We start from the raw sequence: 19,060 nt of genomic DNA, 5'->3' as shown, positions 1-19,060 counted from the left end.
ATTGTAGACTATAAAATGTCATACATTTTTATTTACATATTCGTGTATTCTACGATTTTCTCGTTTCCATCATGTTAGTGGAAGACAAAAGTAAATATGTTTGCTAACACTCAGCCCAATTCCTTGGACAGATCTACACCATCATCGAACTCAGTGTTTCCTCTATAGAAATGAAGCTTCATATGTGGCTCATGCAAAATTTTAAGTCTATAGGTTAGCTCGTTTCCGAAATATCGGGCGGACAGACAGACAGAAATGAAATTGTATTGTTACAACCTATGGTGTGAAAAGCTTCACTAACGCTCAGCCAATTGTACAAATTATCGTAACTTATCTCTCTTATTATAATTAATTGTCGTATTGAGTAAAATAATAAAACACTAATCAATGTAATCTAAAATATAATCAATATAATGTAAAATGTATAAAGAATATACGCAGGAAAATATAACAAAATATGACCATACAAGATAGATATGAAGGAGGAGAATTGTCCACAATAGCGTCTCCATCTATTGTGCTGTTTACATACTGCGGCGTTTTCGTCTATGCTATTTTATCAGAAGATATTTTTAAACATAAACATCTATCTTACAGCTGCATAAGAATATTCTCATCGATCCAGATTTATGTGACCACAGTTGGCGGTTGCAAATATTTATTGTATATATTTATAAGCAAAACTAGCACAATATCCTAGCTTTTCGTGAAATCGACAGAGGAATTATTCTGAGAAATAACCTGACTGTCAGTTGTAACGAAGTGAAGATTGACTATTTGGCTATTTATATCGATGGCTGAAACTCGTGGTCTGAGCCAACACAGGAGGGGGTAGAAAATTTTCATTTCTGCCTGTCTCTCCACCGCATATCTCGAAAACGAACTGACCTAGAGATTTTGCAAGAAACTTCATTTCTACACGAATGTAGGCAACAGTGAGGTGGATGATGGTGCATGTCATGAATTTGGATTTGGCTGATCATTAGTGAATATTTTTCATTGGTTTTATCATACTAGCAACGAAAAAATAACAATATGAGCTGAGCACAACCATATGACATTTTAACATATGGTATTTATATTCACAAAGTAATAAAAAAAATAAAAAAAATAGTCAATCAATGTTAAAAGTCATTAACCTGATTTGATCTGAGCGCACTCTTGTCTTGTTGTCGCAGTCTCCATAACTTATCGAAACTTTCATAATTTGTATGAAGTTTGTATGCTAAGAAACCTACAGAAACTTAATTGTAATTTAAAAAAATTAATTGTATAATGTGATAAGCTAATTCGATGAAGATTTCATATTTAGACACTAAATTTAGGACGGAACTTATTTTTTACATACGTAAGAAACAATTATATGATGGTACATGTCCAACCACGGAATTGGGCTTAGCGTCATTGAAGCTTATAACAATGTAGGTTGACATAATGTATCATTTATCCACCGTGGAGATGTTAAAATTACTTTTATGTATGATTGTCTGTCTATCTGTCCGGAGTACACATCACGTTTTCTTTTGCTATAGATTTGAAAATTTGCTAGCAACCTCAGCGAAGCCTGTTACGTGACACGTGGTGTGGTATAAAATGTTGTATAAATACTATTTAGGTTTCAACCAGTTCTTTACGAGGATAAAATGCCATAAATATAATGAAGTATAATTATTTATCATTTTTAACCCGTTTGGTACCTTTTCATTTGACAACCTCAACCATAACTATCGCAGATAAAAATGAATGTCTCTCTTAAGAAAATTCGTTTGGAAGAGTTCACAAACAATAGGTTGTGTGTTTTCTTTTACATGAAGCAAATTGGCTATTGGTTCCTGAACAATTTAGAACGTTCTGAAACAAAATTACTAATCGAAAATATTAAGTACACATTGAGAAGACCGTGTAATTAACCCTTATGCAATTTTCAATCTTGAGAAGATCTCTGTAAGTGATTGGTTCTGTGTTATATCGGTATCGCTTTAGTGGAGTGCACAATGTGTAGTGCTGGCACTAAACTATCACTTAAGTGACAATGATACACAGTCCTTGCTTTATTGTGCAACTTATTATATTGCTGGATTTATCAGACAGTAAGTTCCTTGTGCAGACCGCAGTGAAGCAAAGTCGGGTAAAGTCGTTGCACGGTATCATGTACTATCCTGACCACAGAAAACAGACAGGACACATAAATGAAGTCTAACTGGAACACTTCTCAATTCAATCTGATGACCAGACCTAGGATTAGCATTGATAAGACATAGTGCATCACTAACGAATTCTGTTAACTAACCCTAGTTAGTAACCTAAGTTAGACGTTTGTTTGGGTTATCTTTGATCATAACGTGTTACAACGATTAGTTCCAAATAGCGCATCACTAGCAAATTATGTTGACTATTCCTAGTTAGTAACCTCAGTTAAACGTCTGTTTGGATTGTATTTGATCATAACGTGTTACAACGATTAGTTCCAAATAGCGCATCACTAGCGAATTATGTTGACTATTCCTAGTTAGTAACCTCAGTTAAACGTCTGTTTGGATTGTGTTTGATCATAACGTGTTACAACGAAGTTCCAAATAGCGCACCACTAGCGAATTCTGTTGACTAATTCTAGTTAGTAACCTCAGTAACAACTGGTTCTGCATCAACTTATGATTAAGCTAACCCATGTACATTTCATGTGGAACTCTGTACTGGTTGTAATGTATCTAAATATATGTCTTTAAAATCCCATTTCATATTAATACAAGATAGAACCTAAACATGAAAGCAACAAACAGTACAAATTCAAAGTGCTTTCAAAGGAACATTCAACAAACAAAGGAATTTTCATGAAACTTACAGTTTAAAGGTTATCAGGAAGTTTACTGGTATCAGTATTTACTAACTGAGTTGAACGGACTTTTATGCGCTGAAGGGATGGATAATAGCTCTGGGATCATCTTACGAATTGTCTCAAAGATGCAACTAATTACACTGTATGGAGAGATATAAATGGTTTTATCTCCACAGTATGTCAGGGGAAGCATTTGTTTATAAAAGAGAGGAAAGCATTTCAGTATTTCTAAAAGAATTTTAAAATGCATCCTACGCTGCTCATAAGGGAATAGGAGGATACATTAGTGAAGCTTCAAAGATCAAAGAGAACTCTAAACGGTACTTTGGGCAAACACCTGTGAAATCCAGTCTCTGGTGAAGGTTGAAACATTCAACACCGATTGGTCTACTAATAAGTGTTGGGTCTTCTAATTCTCAAGTGTTCTGACGTGAATGTGGTGGAAGAAGAAGAGAATTACAGGTGAGTAATTAATAATTAACAAAATACGTCAAATATAAACAAAAGAATTTGGCGTTAATTCAAACCGTTAAAAAATAAGTTATACTAGTCCAGGCATTCAGTACCTTTGTGAAGATTGCGATACAAGGAACTTAAAGATTATATTAAAACAGTTTTACATTTCTATCATTATTATGAATTGAATTGAAGTAAAATTTAAACTGCTCCCTCATTATTATTAGGTCATTGTTGAAATTTAAACCAGGAGCCTGGAGCCAGTTTTTACTGAACACAAACCTGGTGTTTATGAAATCATGATCGCATTTTTTCTACAAGAGAAACTGATCGTCAACTGCGCTGATTAGCTGAGGGTTGAAGTTGGAGGGTATTAAAGGGTTAAAATAAGAAATTATACTTCTTCAGATTATATATTTTTTAACTTGACATACTTAAAAAACACCATGAGACACTTTAATAAGTGTCAAGTTATAGTCAGCTTACCACAGACATACCCTTAATTAAAGTGGTGGCTTCGGTGGCTTAGTCTAGTTGTATAACGATGATTATTTATGTGTCTGATGTGTCGAGCTAAGAAAAATTAATATAATCTGAAAAAATAATTAAAATTTCATATTTTTAACCATTTTGATACCATTCACGGCTGACCATCGATTTCTTCTAAGAAAAATACCATTATGGATTTCAAGAAAATCAGGTTGTGTTCATAGTGAAAATTTCCTCTAGGCCCTGGAATAAAAAGGTCACAGTTGGTTTTCAGGCACTCCAAAATTCATTAATCCCAAAACATAACAAAAACCTCATAACGTTTAGGATACCTTCTTCACGATACCTCATTACTGATATTGTCAAACTCATTTAGAACTGTATATAAATAATAATGCCGTCAATAAAATAATAGGAACACGAAATAGACAAAAGATTTAGTTGAAACCAATGAGTTGATTGACAATACACTTGAAATCACTATTGTCTTTCTACAATTGACAAACTCCACATGAACAATATCCAATGCTTTTAGTATTGGTTGTGTTTGACAGACGAGTGCTAGCGACGACGCCCATTTGTGTGATTACTCTCCGACTCCTCAATAGAGTTGAAATACTTGTAGTCACTGTTTATTAAGTATCTCACCCCAATCTACTAGTTTAAAGAACAACATTCATTTTTTAATTTGTCTATTAATTTTTTATTCTGAATTAAGAACATTCATAAGTTTTATAGTTAAGAAACAGTCCTTCCGCTCAAATCGGAAGGATTAGATCGATTTTCTGACAACTCCATCAGTACTGATTTGTTTCTATATGGAATTTAAATTTAAACGTTATCTCATTAATGATGCAAAAAAATGTTTCATTAAAAAAGGTTTAGGGACGGTTGTATGCTTTCCAGAATAATTTTACTTTTTTTTAAGTCCACAAATAACAGAGTTATGAAATTTAAAAAAATTTCACGGTCCCCGAATTTGGAAGGAATGTCATATCAAGCTAGATAATAAAAATATCAGAGATATTAATAAAATAAATTTTTGTGCTAAGTTTGAAATTCTCTGATAATTTCTTTCGTCACTTCTTGGTCATCGAGAAATTTTTATAGGATTTACAACTATTCGATATCTGAAAACCATTTGAGATAAAAAACTTTACAACAATAATTTTAAGACGTTTTATAAGCGTTTCAGAAAAAAAAAACTATATATTCTTTCTAAAGGGTTATAAATAATGGGCATGTTTAACCATTTGAGGTTTAAGCGGCAACCATAACGAAATGGTATACCGATCTGATCAATAAGCGTAGCCGAGAAATTAATATAAGATACATTTTTCAACTTGTTTCGCTTCCACATGCCGCTTCCATACTTTTTTGAAACTAGGGGTGGTTTTGGGCCTTGGAGGTGATATTAAGTGAAGTTATACAGTTGATGTATAACTACTGTGTATAACGTACACTGATGTACTGATGTATAACGTATACATTAACGTTGATGTAAATTTATCCAAAGTTTTAAGGGTTTTTGCATTTGATACTATGTATTGATTAAATTCTGTCTCGCCTAGTTTGGTCAACTTGATAGACCTCACTTTTTACATTTATAAATTTAAAGTTTTCTGGAAGGCAAATTCTGTCGTCGAAATTTAAATGCAACATCTCGTTCTCGCCGTTGTAAAATGGTGTTGGGATTTTAATTCGTTTCCTAATACACCCCTACCGCCTGGCTACACAAGGTGGTGTATGAAACTCTTCCCTTTCCTCACCAATCTTAGGAGGTATATTATTGGAACATTCACCAGCAGTTTCTAACAGTCTGCTACAAGATGTTATTGAGATTTTGTCACATAAAATAAGTCGTATTTCTTACACAACCTCTCTTGTATGCCCATTTCACGGAAATTCCAGTAATGGTTTACTATTGTATTCTTATACTCGGTTTTGATTTATACTAATTATCATAAAAGTTATATGAATTTTTTTTAAAGATTTCGAATGGAGGTCATAAAATCCTAATTCATCCGTTTATACTCGTATAATTATCTTTTTTTTTTTTTTACCTTGGGGCGGCCTACTGCCATGCACTTAAAACACACACACACACACACACACACACACACACACACACACACACACACACACACACACACACACACACACACACACACACACACACACACACACACACACACACACACACACACACACACACACACACACACACACATATATATAATTATCTTACAAATAAGTGATCGTCGTGTCGTTTCTGATTGGACCAGATGAACTATTGTGTTTAATAATTCCACTCTGATATATAACGTTTTCCCTGTTTTGGGTTGTTTAAGAACCATATTGGGGTTAGTAATATTGGGAAGAGAAAAGTATTAAAACAGAGACAGTTTCGTTCGTACACGCGGAAGAGGTGGTTAGGTGGAGTTTGTTCACATAAAATAAAGAGTACTTTCCAGTTATAAAATAATTTTGAGCTCATGGAATATCCTGGTATAGTTGTTTCTGTTCAGTAGCAAGAGTATTCTTGCTTTGATACGAATGGTTGAGACGATTATATCATTTTCAGTTCGCTCAGACTCCCAACGAGTATACATACGAGGGCAAGGAGGTACTGCTAAGTTAATATTAAGTTGGTATAAAACTTTTTAATGAAGGAGTTGCCATTTAGCGTAATAATACTGTATATGGGTTCTAAGATTTAATCTGATGTTGTTTGAAGTGGCATCGCATCTTTATTTAGTTGGTAGAAACCAATGAAGAATATCACTATCCGCACATGGTTGTAAAAGAGGCGACAATTTGTATTTTACTGTCAGTGTTTGTTTATAGATTGTTAACGTTGCGAAGGTGGCTAAATTTTGAGAAGATCCCTCGAGAAAATCGTGTTTCAATCGTGCACTATTGCGTACACGAAAGTTTGAGTATTCTCTTCTGATTGGTTACGAAAATAACGGCAGTGTTCTACGTAATGGGTAACTACGTGTTGATCTATCGCCACTGCAGGGTCTGCAAGTATCAAAGTAATTTATTCAACCATTCCACGAATATAAAATTGGATACATTTATATCGGCCAGTAGTGTGAGTAATGGGACATTTCCAATATTTATTATTGTTATCTATTATAACGTTTAATCGGGTCAGGGATAGTTTATAAAAATATATAACCCTAAGACACCGGATAGAACAGTCGAGAGGGGTAAATCCAGGGTTCGAGAGGGAGAGGTAGTTTCCAAGTTCAGCTCAGACCCGAATTAATATAAAACCAAAAGCCGAAGCAAATACAGCACCGATGATCAACGAATCAACATGCTTTCATCATCGCAGACTCGGAAACGAAAGGGAATAAAGGGAAGGCGTCAGCATTTGCTTTAGGATGACTGTTCCACTACCTAAACGTTCCCTAATACGACAGTTGCTAGTTCAACTGAAGCTCGAAAACGAGGAACGCTGGAGCCAACTTACGTCAAGCGACCCAGCGGCCTCTAAAAGAAACGATAAACTAAATAATAACTAAATGCGAACACCAGTTCGCTCGAAATCGCGCCTAGCTCAACAAGAGCTCGAAACTAAGGAACGCTGGTGCCAACGTACGTCAAGCAACCCAGCGGCCTCGAAAAGAAACGATAAACTAAGTAAAACTAAATTAAATTACGCCTAGCCCGAAGCTCAGGTACGCTGGTGCCAACTTACATCAAGCAACCCAGTGGCCTCGAAAAGAAACTATAAACTATATAACAGCTAAATTCAAACTCTTCGTTACTAGTAATAGAATCTAATCCTATTCGTACTGATCTATTATCTTGCTATACTTTATATCTAAAATTATATTCTATTAGCAGCTTGAGTACGTAATGTCATGTACTTATCTTATCGTTAGTGACTGGGCAAGTGCAAGTAAAAACGTGTTTTGGGAGGTAAATAAGTACCTAATTACATGCACCTTATCGTGGCGTATGTGGGGGCGGCGACTCCGACTCGACGACGACTCCGACTGAGAGACTCCGGCCGAGAGAGCGAGGCAGCCAGGCACAGCGTACTTACGTACAGTCGTACCTGAGCCGTCCGCTGTAAGGCGCTTCAGCCCTTGAAGCGAACTCCGGCGGATTTATCCTGAAACTCCGTGTCTTACCCGGTCGAGCCGTACCCCGCCAGCTGACGTCTCCTGGTTGATGGTGAGCTAGTAGAGTATACTTGAGCTAGTAGAGGATAACTGTAGGTGGAAGAAGTAAAAATCATAACATGTCATTAAACTAAAAAATATTTTCCTCTCAAAAAAATAACAAATTTCTTTTTTAAGCACCTGTAAAAAATGACATGTTACACTATTTCCACGAATTTGCCTATTTTCCAACTATGTCGCTGGCAACATAGATCAGGAATAAAACAGATTTTCTAACAATACACTTATATAAAAACTCTACGTAAACTGATATGTAGTACGTAATTACTGATTATGTTTAAAAGCGTAGCGAGTTTTACAGACCTCGGGTACTTATTGACATATAAATTGGTGTTGAAATTGAAAATAATATATACATTGGTTTCGGGGTCACTTGCGGTGACTTCAAAATGCTGACATCAAATGTTACTAAAGCGAAATAAAAAAAAAATCCACGTAAAAGAAAAGGGTGGTTCAATATTTGTAGGAATTGAGTGACATAATTCGAGAGAATGAATTTTTACTGCCTATGTACTGTATATTATTGAAGTCAATCTCCACACATTTCGAGGTTATTCAATGAGTAGTTACGCACTTTAATCAGATATTTTTCAGCCACAAATAAGTACGTAAGCTATTGTATTCTAATATACTCTAGATCAAATTCTTTCTAAAACATTTACATGAGCTTTTTGTGTTGTATATTTTGCTTCCCAAATAAATTACAAATATGAGTACATATAATTAAAGCTCACCTCTTAAAATACACGCATAATAAACTAAAAAGGACAAAAGGCATCGTTGAAATTCAATGAGATCATTGAAACAACAAAGATCTTTCTAGATACAAGATTCTTTTCTACCTTATCACTGGAGTTTCCGGTTGATCGCACTTTCTTTCCGTTCTCGAGATCCCCTACATGACTGAGATTACACGGTTCACGGGTTTTCTATCGTTGTAAATGTATCTGGTTACAACGACATGATTCTGTTTTTGGATAATGGTAGTAAACAAAAAACTTCTGAGATTTAAAGAGAGAACAAAGAAGTGATGAGAAACGAGAGACTCGGAGAGAAAAGAAATAACTTATGACAATTAAATACTTATTCCTGCAGGTCAAAAAAAAAAAAAAAAAAAAAAAAAAAAAAAAAAAAAAAAAAAAAATAACGCTAGAGTATAATTTTGAAATTTTAAGGACTGAGGAGCTATAACTAATATTAATTATAAGTAAATTAAGTTTACATCAACGTCACCTGTATTTTTTTAAGTAAAAATATCACAAGTTCCCAAATTAAAACTGAATATTTATTTTATTGGTTTAAAATGCTACGTAAATTTCCCCCAAAAAACTGTTTAAAGTATCAAAATGTGATTTTTAAAAGGTTTTATTTTATATACATGCACTTTCGAATATTTTAACTACAATTAATTGAAATTATGATTTCTTCTTGGGTTCTTTTTTACATTCTTGTAGAAACATGCTGATTTCAAAATAATTAATTTGTTGATATCCATTATCAGATCGGGATTGGCTGTAATTGGTGGATATAAATATACGTTATATATGTGTACAATTTTAAATTTTTTACTTGTAGGCTCTGTTATTTGTCCAGTGTAAGATATACGGCAATTGGTGCGATCATATAAATTTCAATAAAATTATCGAATATACTAGAATGACTTATAATGGATAAAATCCTAGATACTAATATTACCAGATTTTTAGATGCCGCCCAAGGTTTACGAGACAGAAACAAGGCAGTAAGAATTAATGAAGGTATAAAAGTTTGACATTGCCGTTTTACAGTAAATGCTAAACAAACTGTCTCATAAAACATATGATAGGTATTAAGATATAAATATTATACGTAAATAGTCCATGAAAGAAGCCAGAATAAGAAGTATGGTAGCACTAATAAGGATAAAAATAGAAATAATGATCGGTATTCTTTACTAAGTGAAGAGGGCGAGTAAAACGTGTGTTTGCATTAAATAGGGAAATGTAAGGGTAAGATAATTATGTTGCTAAAAGAAGACGTGTTTGTGGTGGTATAGGAGTGAAGTTTGTGAGTAGCCCAGATCTAATCTTCGGCGAAAGATTGAATTTAATAAGCTAAAATAAGACAAATATATGTTTCAAATTTAAGCTAACAATTTAAATTAATTTGGCAAATCAGTCGTTAACAATAGTGTGACAGTAGGTTGACAGAACTGCACACAGTTTATAATACGTTCCCTGTCACATATTTTGCTGCAACCAATGTAAATAAATATCTACAGTAAACAAATGTTTTCCTGCTTCTATAAGTTGGCTGAAACTTGGAAGTGCCAAAAAATTATTTTTATTGGTTATTATTGTTTTGTCAGCATTTTATAATTTCATACGTTTTCAATGCGCAAGTATTGTTCAAAACACTTCTACTATTTCGGTTAGGCCCGTATTAATCATATTCTTGAAATATTTAAGCAAATATCCGGCATCCTTATTACTAAAAATAAGAGCATAAGTTTTTAACATTTTTCTTTCAAGATTTACTACTGACGGCTTTTAAAAACTCGAAAACGAATATACCTTGGCAAGAATAGTGTATATCCTATAGAACTCTATTTTCTATTACTTTACTATTCTATTACTATATTTTCTATACTTTTACTTTTAATAGTACCATGTAGTTCTATACATTCATGGATATTACAAATGCCTGATTCTAATAAGTGTTAAAAGGAAACTGTAGTTGTATTAGCACTATCTGATTATTTAAACATTTGATCCACATATCCACCACGCCAGTGTTCTTGTTTGTTGTTTGGTTTACTTGATTACTCTGTGATAGAACATACATGTGAGTTAACTGAAAATGAAGAGCAATACAGCAAAGAATAACATTTGTTTTTGTATGCGGAAACTAGGACGTATACCTAGCGACTAATAGTCTCTCCCACTTCACTCCTTTATCATACCACTTCTTGGTTAGAGCGAATTTCAGATTATCTGAAACTTAACTGCTATAGTTATATTTTGTAATAGTGACAATAAAGTCATTATTCTGAACTGCAAATTTAATACATGATATCTCCAGCTGTTATTACAAAACCATTTATGATCATTATTAATATTTATCAATCTAATTTCAGCGTCGATTTAACCATTATGAATATTTGAATAGTTGTATCCTTAATTTCGCTTATATGCAATGATAATCATACTTTGGAACAATTAATTTAAAGTAGTAGCTGTGCAGGTATATTGTGACGAGGCAATATTTTTATCCAAAAACATTACGGTATCGTTCAAATTCTCTTAAACTTAAAGGACCTTGTAATCATATTTTTATGACATGTTAATGCGTCCATGAGTGGAAAGTGAACGACCTGAAGCTATAACACTGGGTTTGACGGCATACGCAAATAAATATGGATGAAAATAATGTTTATTTTTAAGAAACATTTTATTAGAGCTAAAATGAAATTCAACGAGTTTTAATGTTAAATAATGCTGTTAGGATTTCTAGTTTACTTAAATGAACGTCACACACTGAATTGCATAGTATTGCCAGAGTGTTTAATTACGGGTGGGAGAGAAGGGGTGGATATTTACGACTTTGACCTTAAATTTACTAATAAGCGAGGGAACAGAGCAGGTGGCGTTACAGTTTATTTCAATGACCTGTTGTCATCTTCTGCATCTCATGATTAGCAGCGTATCGAATACTTTATTCACAAGTGAGATTTTCTTTAGATTTCATGGTTTGCTCACAAATTCAAGTTTAAAATTAAATGACTGGCAACTAAGATAAATAAACAAAACATTTTATAAATCAAGCGTTAAGGTATTTTTGGAAATTCAATAAGTATTGAAATGGAATCGTATTTAAAAATAAAAAAATATATAATGAATATTTTAGGCACTAAATAATTATAATTCTTCTACTGCAAGGCACACTTTAAGTCCAGCTGTACAATAAATGAAATAAATTAGGTATACGCTTTTAAAAAGGAAATTTAATACTCAATATTTGTACTGTTTTGACACACAAACTAAATTAAATGAAATAATTTACGCTAATACGTAGCTGACCAAATGACCAAAAAAGAGAACCATTTGATAGTAGTTAGAACGTATTTATCATGTTTTAAAAATATATGTTACTGATGCTCTAAAAACCAAAAGCGAGTAACGGACCTAAATTAAAGAAATCTTAAACTTTTTCAATCGATAGCTAGATAGTAGAACAGTTCATTTCCACTTGCAAAGTATCCATTTCCCTCAAATGCAACCAACATTTTTCCGTTCTGAGTAAAGAAGTCATCATTAACTTCACAATGTTTTCCATGGTGTTGGATACACTTAGTACTTGGTGAGTTCATTAACAGGGGAGGTACTTTGATGACGACGATGCAGCTTATGGATGTGCCTGACTGTTTACGATCCATTCTGTGACTAGATGATATCGGACCGTGTGTTACTGCATTACGCATCGGGTCCATTCCTGAGTCCTGGGTGGTATATCGGCTCTGCAGCTAACCTGGCAAAATGTTTCTTTTGTTTATCTGTCTGTGTGTCTGCTGGGTATTTTAAGAATGAATTGAATAGACTTGAAATTTTGCATTGAATGTCATTTTTACAATGGCAATGTCTAACTGTGGGATTTGGCTCAGTATATGCGTAGCCTAACTATTACTGCGGATAGTTAGAACGATTTAATTCGTAGAGTTTAGATTTAGCATGAAACTTCAACTCTACATAAACAGTAATGAATTTGATGAAGTTTTTGTCTATCAAAGGAATTTTACTGAGCGTCACTGAAGTCTAACACTCATTAGGCTGACAGATTTTCTTCTCTATTCCTCTGCCTGGGGGCTTAAAATGTTCTTTTTGTCCGATTGTCTGTCAGTCCTTAGGGCATCTCAGGTATGAAATTAGCTATGGATTTTTTAATTTTGTCTGGAACTTTAGTTATACGACATATGGTTTGGATTACTCTTAACTTGTAATATAGTCATTGTTATAAATGTTGAGTATTTTGTATTAACACAAAATAAACAGTCACACAAAGGCAAGTTACAAAGGCTGGGATCGATACGTTTAATATCCTGTACTGTAGCTAGTAAGGTATCTATATAACACTTCCATTGTCACTATCTGTTTAAAATATATATCAGACACAAAGGCCAATTATGGGTAAGAGTAATCGCCGTAAAAAATTAACGTCCTATAAAAGTATGTAAATGCTTGAAATAAGAATATAGAAAATCAGCGATCGAAACGTTATTCTTTATTCCATGAGAAACACAAATGGTTCAGTATCCCCAAAACTTGAAACTTGAACTCTGCAAATTAAAGTCTCTGTTTAAGCGGAAAATTGAGAATTTTAGTAGTTTTCTAAAACAAAATGTCAAGTAGAGAATAACGAACAAAGCCACTTGTATAGACTAGTTTGAGGATTTGAATTTCCAAGATATTGCAAAAAAGATAAATGAGTGTAATGTCGTACTTACTAAGCAATACTGATGACATATAGAGATGGTTATATTTAACACAGTTATAGTGGGAAGGGTTGATTCAATGCGAATATTGACTTAAGTTCCATTTCACCTTTCGCTTAGTGCAGCCTCTGCGATCTGATACTTGTTTGCTCCTGGAATATGGAGTCCAGTATGCCTGAAGAGATTTACGAAAAGTTGGCGACTAAGACTTGCATGCACATGACATTACAGTTCAATGATTAAACTTTATCTGTATATATATATATATATAAAGAGATAAAACTCTCACTCATTACAAATTCTCAAAGTTTTCGATATCCCAGAAAGTTGAAATTTGGCACACGTGTGCTTAAAGACTTAAATGGAGAAAACTAAAGCATTTTCATAAAGATCAAACATCCATACAGATCGAAAGGGGGGGGTGCAACCCTTAGAAAACCTATAATTTTTTTCCAACTTCCAAATATGGTAGAGAATTAAAATTTACTACATAGGTGTCTATTGCCATTGAAAATCAAATGAAACTTCTGAAATATTAAACATCCACAGGGGATGAAATGGATTTAAAACCATTAGAAGAACTATATTTAGAAGAACTTCCCGATGTCCTACAACGATACGCTTTCAACAGACAAACAATGAATTTGTCATGAGGGTCAACCTTCCATAGGGATTGAAATGAAGGTTAAAATCTTTAGAAGACCTACTTTCTTTTGTTTTTACAAATCCCCAATACCTTAGAAAGATCAAACTTGACAACCCCGTTACTAATTTCCTGCATTGAAAAACAACATAATTTTTATAAGATCAACCGCCCATAGAGGTTTAAATGGGGTTGAATTCTCTAGAAATCTTTTTTTAAACAGCATCATAGAAAGGTTCCTGAAATTTGACATTCATGTATATTATGCCATCGATAGATTACCGGTATCCAAAGCCGGAAGTAAATTAAAATGGCCGGAAGTAGTCACTTTATAACCATAAAGCGACTACTTCCGGCTAAGTAGACTTTTAGACCGGCTTAATATATTTTCCTAATCGGGGCACAATGAAAACGGTACAGGAAATATATTATAATTACCGGAGGTAGTTACTTTGACCGAAGATGTCTTTATGTATGTATATATTTCTGGATCTGGACCACAAAATTCTTCTTCCACTGACAATCAATCATTTTCAGGTTTTTTTTAGTATGTAATTGAAAAGGATATGGTTATTCGCGGGTAACTTCTGGTGATAAATAAATAAAAATAATGACATGTGCTTGAAACGAACACATGTTATAAAAATTTTAGTAAATTGTCATGAAAGAACAAAAATAATTAAGTGATTAAGACAGTAAAATCACATATTTAACATGATATATATATATACACACACACACACACACACACACACACACACACACACACACACACACACACACACACACACACACACACACACACACACACACACCACACACACACACACACACACACACACACACACACACACACACACACACACACACACACACACACACACACACACACACACACACACACACACACACACACACACACACACACACACACACACACACACACACACACACACACACACACACACACACACACACACACACACACACACACACACACACACACACACACACACACACACACACACACACACACACACACACACACACACACACACACACACACACACACACACACACACACACACACACACACACACACACACACACACACACACACACACACACACACACACACACACACACACACACACACACACACACACACACACACACACACACACACACACAACACACACACACACACACACACACACACACACACACACACACACACACACACACACACACACACACACACACACACACACACACACACACACACACACACACACATAAAAGTTTATTCACTGTTCCTTTAATTTTTCCATTATAAACCTAAATATTTTTTCTTTTCATTGAGAAGTGTAATAAATATTTAAGAACAATGAGAATATTTTGAATACAAAATCTATCAGATTTCTTTGTTTTCTCAATCATTTATTCTTCTGACCAAATAATTTATTAGCACCGAAATGTCATTATATGCAACATATATATCATATGTTATGTACAGTATACGTATCACTCGTTAGATATAAAGCCTTAATTATTAAGACATAATAGAGGATGTTATAAAACAATTTAACCGTAAAATAGAGCCTCAGTTGTAATGAGCAAGATGTTTTAAGATTCCGCCCATGTTTAAGAGATGAGAAAATGAAACTATAAAAGTTAAAGACAGTTTAATGGTTTTGTATTATAAGCTTCCTTTCTGGAATTGGTAAAGTTTTCACGAGATGAAAGCTGTTAAAACCCTCCTTATAGGGCAATATTCGGATGTTTATTAACTGCAATTTCATATAACTTTTATTCTAATTTACATAATTTTGCTAACAGTTAAATTGTTTCAGTGCATGCAAAATGAGAACTCGACTAAGAAATATGTAAGGCAAATCAATACAGGGTGGAAAAAAAGTATGGAAACGCTTTCACTAATTTTGTATGGCTTCACTTATACAAATTAAATTTTGTACATCACCACTTGTATTAAGAACCTAGTTTTTGAGACCAGTGGGGACATTTTGTCTTTTCAGGGGGACGGCCCGTGAGGAGTTCGGACGAAAAATCTTAAATGTAAGCATAGGCCGAGTTTGGTATCAAATTAAAGGTCTAGTAAAGAGAAACTCATTACCGCAAACCGCACTTAAAATGGTTGACCCTATCCAGAGTACGGACCGTATGAATTTCATGACAAAGAAATTGAGTAATTTTTGTCTTGTGAACTAATTTACTTTCAGTAGTATGTTTTATGTCGGTTATGTAAATTTGAAAAACAATTTCCAACAAAAATATTTTTTTTTTTTTACCTCTACATTTGTTTGGATTACAATAAAATAGGGTTTTCCTGTCTTGTCTTCAAGAAACTGAGAGTATTTAATAATACCACCGTAACTCCTTATCAACATGAGGTCAAGGTCCAGTCCCTCCAGCCCTTTTATCTCAGGCAAACATAAACTGGTTTAGGCAATACAAAACAGTACTGTCAACATCAAAACTCCACAGTTTTGTATTTTTAATATCAACTTGGTTTTTAGTCTACGTTATAATTTCGTCCACGTAAGTTAAAGTTTAAAGTCTTCACTAGAAGGTACTGCGATAGTTATAAATTTTTTTACTTAAGTGTTTACATTTTATTCTACTAGTTTTAAAAGCAAATGTCACTTAGTGAGTTTGAGAGAATCACCGCTGCTTATGATGCGTGGGTATGGAAATCTAGTTCGTCCCTATGAAGAAACAGCGCATTTGTTTAATGACACTTTTCTTGATAGACCCCCAATTAGTAAGTCAACAACAGTGTTTAAGACAGTAAAAAGATTTGAAGAAAAAACTAGAACAGTCAAAGATCGCGAAAGAAGTGGCAGGCCTAAATCGGCAACAAATGAACAAAAATCTTTGGATGTACTCCAAACATTTGTTGAAAATCCCAGCACCTCGGGCCAGAGTGGCTGCAGAAGATATGAGCCATAGCTCAGTGTTTGAATGTTTTACACAAAAACAAGTATCACCCCTTTTAAAGTAACCCTAAACCCAAGAACTTGCAGAGGATGATTTTGATCGAAGGGACTGAATTTTGCGAAATAATGATGAGAAAGTGTGACGAAATTCAAAATTTTTTAAGTTCGATATTGTTTTCAGATGAAGCTACATTCTTTGTTAATGGACAAGTTAATAGGCATAATTGCCGTTACTGGGCCGACCATAATCCACACTGGATGATAGAAGGCCACACACAAAGGCCTCAGAAAGTGAATATGTGGGCTGGAATAATAAACACATAACATTGTAGGACCGTTTGTGATAGATGGAAATCTAACAGGCGAAATTTATTTCAATATGTTGACAAATAACATTTTGCCAGCAGTGCGTGCTCTTCTTGGGGCAAATTTTAATGCAGTATGGTTTCAGCAAGATGGAGCACCGCCCCATTACTATTTGCGGGTGCGCAATCTGTTAGATGAAGTGTTTCCTAACCGGTTGGATTGGTCGCAGGGGTACCGTTGAGTGGCCGGCTAGGTCACCGGATCTTAATCCACTAGATTTCTTTTGTGGGGCTTCTTAAAAGATAATGTGTATAAAACTAAACCAGCCAACATTGAGGAACTGACAAATCGTTTATTAGAAGAAGCAAGAAGAATTACACCCGAGATGCTTCAAAATGTGGACTGCAGTAGGTTTTTATAATAGACTAGCTCATTGCCAACAAGTGTTCGGAGAGCAGTTTGAGCACCTAATTTAAAGGTAAGGTTATTTTTTGTAATACATAGATAATTTTTTTAATTTAATTCTTTTGGATAATTGTGTTCCATAAAGAGTGTCATTTTCAGTCAGAACAGTTCACTTGAGACTGTGAAATTGCGGAAAAATAATAATTAAATCAAACGTTACTTCTGAAATTCAAACGGCCCGTACTCTGGATAGGGTCAACCATTTTAAGTGCGGTTTGCGGTAATGAGTTTCTCTTTACTAGACCTTTAATTTGATATCAAACTCGGCCTATGCTTACATTTAAGATTTTCGTCTGACTCCTCACGGGCCGTCCCCTGAAAAGATAAAACTGTCCCCACTGGTCTCAAAAAACTAGGTTTCTTTAATACAAGTGGTGATGTACAAAATTTAATTTGTATAAGTGAAAGCCATACAAAATTAGTGAAAGCGTTTCCATACTTTTTTTCCACCCTGTATAACTGGTAAATTAAAAATATATGCATTCCTTGCCATGTGAATTCATTGGTGTCTATGCAACTTGGGCTCACAGTTCCTGATTTGCGGAGGGAGTCTTTCAGTGATAGCAATAACGTGTTAGTGTTACAGTTCTACTTCAAATTAATCTGTTTTTAGATAGATAGCTTCTATCTTTAACTCTGTCCACACCTCCACTCTCAGAGGTCAGAAAATAATATATCTTTGCGATTATGAGAATTATGAGATTTTTGTAATCTTTGGCGCAGGATATAATACTATATTGTATAATACAAATAAATTTGTAAATAAAATATGTTCCTGAAATTTCAATTTCTAGGTCTAACATGCTTTTAATTAATTTTCCGTGAATCACAACCATAAGGCTTCCTAATGATGAAACTTTAAATGTTTACAAATGTTGCCAATTTCTCCAGTAAACTACATTTTATAGTAAATAAGTTTTTGGATGACAGTATACAGAATTTTACTTTAAAAATTACATCTTTATTATTTAGAGGTGCCATAACGTTCTACACACTCCAAATTAAAACCTCATTGTGTCATACTTTCTAAATGATGGTGCTCTGTTGCAAACACCTTTACCAAAAGGTAACCGAGCGGGAAAAAGGAAGTTTCTTCATTAAAAAAATTGATCGAATCTTTATTACGGTTGACTATATGCCAACTGTGATCGGACAAAGTCGTCTGTTGCATTCCTCAACAATAAATATTAGAAATTGTCAACCGCAATTTTCTGTCTCATTAATTCACATTAAACTTTAAAA

Source organism: Homalodisca vitripennis, chromosome 2 (assembly GCF_021130785.1).
Source record: "Homalodisca vitripennis isolate AUS2020 chromosome 2, UT_GWSS_2.1, whole genome shotgun sequence".
In the NCBI taxonomy this organism is placed as follows: Eukaryota; Metazoa; Arthropoda; class Insecta; order Hemiptera; family Cicadellidae; genus Homalodisca; species Homalodisca vitripennis.
This window is presented reverse-complemented; position numbering follows the sequence as displayed.